Source organism: Lissotriton helveticus, chromosome 11 (genome assembly GCF_964261635.1).
Source record: "Lissotriton helveticus chromosome 11, aLisHel1.1, whole genome shotgun sequence".
NCBI lineage: Eukaryota > Metazoa > Chordata > Amphibia > Caudata > Salamandridae > Lissotriton > Lissotriton helveticus.
In genome coordinates this window covers 38,999,549-39,004,222 of record NC_136072.1, presented here as the reverse complement: position 1 = coordinate 39,004,222, position 4,674 = coordinate 38,999,549, and positions in this window count along the sequence as shown.

Sequence of the window (4,674 nt, the reverse complement as noted above, 5' to 3'; positions counted from 1 at the left end):
CATCTCCAGGAAGCCAACGGGATGGCAAAGTACCCGGGAAGGGCTCCACGGGTCCCGGGCAGCATTCCCCCGGGCGTCCGGGGCTCCGACCTCCAGGCCGACGGCATGTCACAGTGCCCAGGACGGGCTCCATGGGCCCCGGACAGCCCTCCCCCCGGGCGTTCGGGGCACATATCTCCAGGAGGCCAACGGCGTTGCAAAGTACCCGGAAAGGACTCCACGGGTACCGGGCAGTCCTCCCCCGGGCGTCCGGGGCACCCATCTCCATGAGGCAAACGGCATTGGCAAAGTACCCGGGAGGGGCTCCACGGGTCCCGGGCAGGCCTCCCCCGGGCGTCCAGGGCACCCACCTCCAGGCCGACGGCATGTAAAAGTGCCCAGGACGGGCTCCATGGGTCCCGGGCAGCCCACCCCCGGGCATCTGGGGCACCCATCTCCAGGAGGCCAACGGCGTTGCAAAGTACCCGGGAAGGGCTCCACGGGTACCGGGCAGTCCTCCCCCGGGCGTCCGGGGGCTCCCTTCTCCAGGCCGACGGCATGGTTCAATGCCCAGGACGGGACGTCAAGTGGCCAGGACGGGCTCCATGCGTCCCGGGCATTCGTCCCGGGACGGGGACGGGGTGGGGAAGAGTCCAGGCGGCTTCACCTCCATGCCCAGCCATCTGGTCGCCCGGATTCCCTCGGCCATCTGGTCGCCCGGATCCCCTCGGGCATCTGGTCGCCCGCAACGCTTTCCTATGGGGGGGACCAGATGGCCGAACTTCCCTGGAAGTCTTAATGAGGTGCCATTCGCCTCCCGGATCCCAGCGAGGGCTCCATGAGGTCGGGTTCTTTCACGCCTTGGGTCCCCTCTGTCACCTCGCGTGCACAGATTGCAAGAAAGGGGGGTAATTTGCCTCCGGATTACTATGTGGCAGGGTATGCCCGGACACCCCTCCAGGGTTGGTGGTTCTCTGCCATGGGGACCAGATGGGATATGCCTGGGCAACACCTCCCTAGGCCACCCGGAGCTTCCTTCCTCCAGGCCAACTGCATGTCAAATTGCCCAGGACGGGCTCCATGGCTCTTGGGCAGTCGTCCCCCGGGCGTCCGGTGCTCCATCCAGGCCGACGGCATGGCAGAGTGCCCGGGACAGGCTCCATGCATCCCGGGCCTTCGCCCCCCCCGGGCGTCCGGGGCTCCATCCAGGCTGACGGCATGGCAGAGTGCCCGGGACGGGCTCCACGGGCCCCAGGCGTCTGGGGCTCCCTTCCCCGGGCCAGCGGCATGTCAGAGTGCCCAGGACGGGCTCCACGGGCCCCGGTCATCCGGGGCACCCTTCCCCGGGCCAGCGGCATGTCAGAGTGCCCAGGACCAGTTCCACGGGTCCCGGGCAGTCCTCCCCCGGGCGTCCGGGGCTCCCTTCCCCGGGCCAAAGCATTTCAGAGTGCCCAGGACGGGCTCCACGGGTTCCGGGCGTCCAGGTCTCCCTTCCCCGGGCCAACGGCTTGTCAGAGTGCCCAGGACGGGCTCCACGGGCCCCGGGCGTCCGGGGCACCCTTCCCCGGGCCAGCGGCATGTCAGAGTGCCCAGGACGAGTTCCACGGGTCCCGGGCAGTCCTCCCCCCCGGGTGTCCGGGGCTCCCTTCCCCGGGCCAAAGCATTTCAGAGTGCCCAGGACGGGCTCCACGGGTCCCGGACGTCTGGGGCTCCCTTCCCCGGGCCAACGGCATACAGGAGTGCCCAGGACGGGCTCCACGGGTCCCGGATGTCCGGGGCTCCCTTCCCCGGGCCAACGGCATACAGGAGTGCCCAGGACGGGCTCCACAGGTCCCGGTCGTCTGGGGCTCCCTTCCCCGGGCCAACGGCTTGTCAGAGTGCCAAGGACGGGCTCCACGGGTCCCGGTCGTCTGGGGTCCCTCCCCCGGGCCAACAGCAGGTCAGAGTGCCCAGGACGGGCTCCACGGGTCCCGGGCAGCCCACCCCCCGGGCGTTCGGGGCACCCATCTCCAGGAGGCCAACGGCGTTGCAAAGTACCCGGGAAGGGCTCCACGGGTACCGGGCAGTCCTCCCCCGGGCGTCCGGGGCTCCCTTCTCCAGGCCAACGGCATGGTTCAATGACCAGGACGGGCTCCATGTGTCCCAGACAGACCTCCCCTGGGCGTCCGGGGCACCCATCTCCAGGCCAACGGCATGGCTCAATGCCCAGGACGGGCTCCATGGGTCCGGGGAGGCGTCCCATGCGCCTCCGGGCTTGGGAGCCCCGGCTGGGTCCAGGGGCCCGGGCGGGCCCCGGGTGGGGTGCTCCGGCCCTGGTCCCTGTCTTCCAGCCTACCGCACTGCCAAGGGCCTAGGAATGGGTTCCGTTGTTCCCGGGGAGCCTCCCCTTGCTTGGCTGGGTTCAGGAGCAGTGGCTAGGGCCCCTGAGGGCCCGGGGAGGGCGGCCTCCCCACCCCGGGCTCTGTCCTTGGTCCTGCTGCGTGGCAGGGTGCCCGGGACGGGGTCCGGAGGGACCGGGGAGGCGTCCCATGCACCTCCGGGCTTGGGAGCCCCGGCTGCGTCCAGGGGCCCGGCCGGGCCCCGGGTCGGGTGCTCCGGCCCTGGGCCCTGTCTCCCAGCCTGCCGCACTGCCAAGGGCCCGGGAAGGGGTTCCGATGTGCCCGGGGAGCCTCCCCTTGCTTGCCTGGGTTCAGGAGCAGTGGCTAGGGCCCCTGAGGGCCCGGGGAGGGCGGCCTCCCCACCCCGGGCTCTGTCCTTGGTCCTGCTGCGTGGCAGGGTACCCGGGACGGGGTCCGGAGGGACCGGGGAGGCGTCCCATGCGCCTCCGGGCTAGGGAGCCCCGGCTGGGTCCAGGGGCCCGGGCGGGCCCCGGGTCGGGTGCTCCGGCCCTGGGCCCTGTCTCCCAGCCTGCCGCACGGCCAAGGGCCCGGGAAGGGGTTCCGATGTGCCCGGGGAGCCTCCCCTTGCTTGGCTGGGTTCAGGAGCAGTGGCTAGGGCCCCTGAGGGCCCGGGGAGGGCGGCCTCCCCACCCCGGGCTCTGTCCTTGGTCCTGCTGCGTGGCAGGGTGCCCGGGACGGGGTCCGGAGGGACCGGGGAGGCGTCCCATGCGCCTCCGGGCTTGGGAGCCCCGGCTGGGTCCAGGGGCCCGGGCGGGCCCCGGGTCGGGTGCTCCGGCCCTGGGCCCTGTCTCCCAGCCTGCCGCACGGCCAAGGGCCCGGGAAGGGGTTCCGATGTGCCCGGGGAGCCTCCCCTTGCTTGGCTGGGTTCAGGAGCAGTGGCTAGGGCCCCTGAGGGCCCGGGGAGGGCGGCCTCCCCACCCCGGGCTCTGTCCTTGGTCCTGCTGCGTGGCAGGGTGCCCGGGACGGGGTCCGGAGGGACCGGGGAGGCGTCCCATGCGCCTCCAGGCTTGGGAGCCCCGGCTGGGTCCAGGGGCCCGGGCGGGCCCCGGGTCGGGTGCTCAGGCCCTGGGCCCTGTCTCCCAGCCTGCCGCACTGCCAAGGGCCCGGAAAGGGGTTCCGATGTGCCCGGGGAGCCTCCCCTTGCTTGTCTGTGTTCAGGAGCTCCATCCGGGGCCCCTGAGTGCCCCGGGGAGGGTGGCCTCCCCACCCCGGGCTCCGTCCTGGGTCCTGCCGTGGGGCAGGGTGCCCGGGACGGGGTCCGGCGGGCCCGGGGATGCTTCCCCTGTGCCTCCGGGCCTGGGAGCCCCGGCTGGGTCCAGGGGCCCGGTCGGGGCCCCGGGTCGGGCGCTCCGGCCCTGGGCCCGGTCCCCCGGGCTGCCGCTCCACCCAGGGCCCAGGACAGGGGTCCGTCGGTCCCTTGCAGGCCTCCCCTGCTTGTCAAGGTGTAAGCGGGCCCCGGGTTGGAGGGCCCGCCGGCCCCTGGCAGCCTCCATGGCTGTGGCCCGGCTGGGGCCCCGGGCCTCCGGCCCGCCATGCCCCGGGCGCCCGCTCCCTCCTTCGTGGGGGCACGGGGCGACCGGATGGCGTCCCTTTCGTGCCCGGCCATCTGGTCGCCCGGATCCCCTCGGCCATCTGGTCTCCCGGATCCCCTCGGCCATCTGGTCTCCAGGATCCCCTCGGCCATCTGGTCTCCCGGATCGCCTCGGCCATCTGGTCGCCCGCAATTCTTTCCAATGGGGGCGACCAGATGGCCGAACTTCCCTGGAAGTCCCGATGAGGTGCCATTTGCCTCCCGGATCCCAGCGAGGGCTCCAGGAGGTCGGGTACTTTCGCGCCTTGGGTCCCCTCTGTCACCTCTAGTGCACGGATTACAAGAAAGGGGGGTAATTTTCCTCCGGATTACTAGGGAGAGGGTCAGTCAGACCTCCGTGTGGTCTGGCGATTCTGAATCAGGGGAAGGCAGGACCCGGGCCCTCCCGCCGGGGCCCCCAGGGGCCTGGGTACGCACCTGCTGCTTAGCCCCCTTGCCGATGGGCCTTTTCCTCCGAGTTTGCTCAGGCAGGCCCCCGCGAGGTCTGGCCATGCCGAGACGGGGCCAGGCAGCACCCGGGCCCGCCCGCCGGGGCCCCCAGGGGCCCGGGAATGCACCTGCCTCTCAGCCCTTTCCCGATGGTCCTTTTTCTCCGAGTTTTTTTCCACAGTCTGACCTCCGATAGGTCCGGCGGTTCCGAATCAGGGGAAGGCAGGACCCGGGCCCGCCCGCCGGGGCCCCCAGGGGCCCGGGTACGCACCTGCC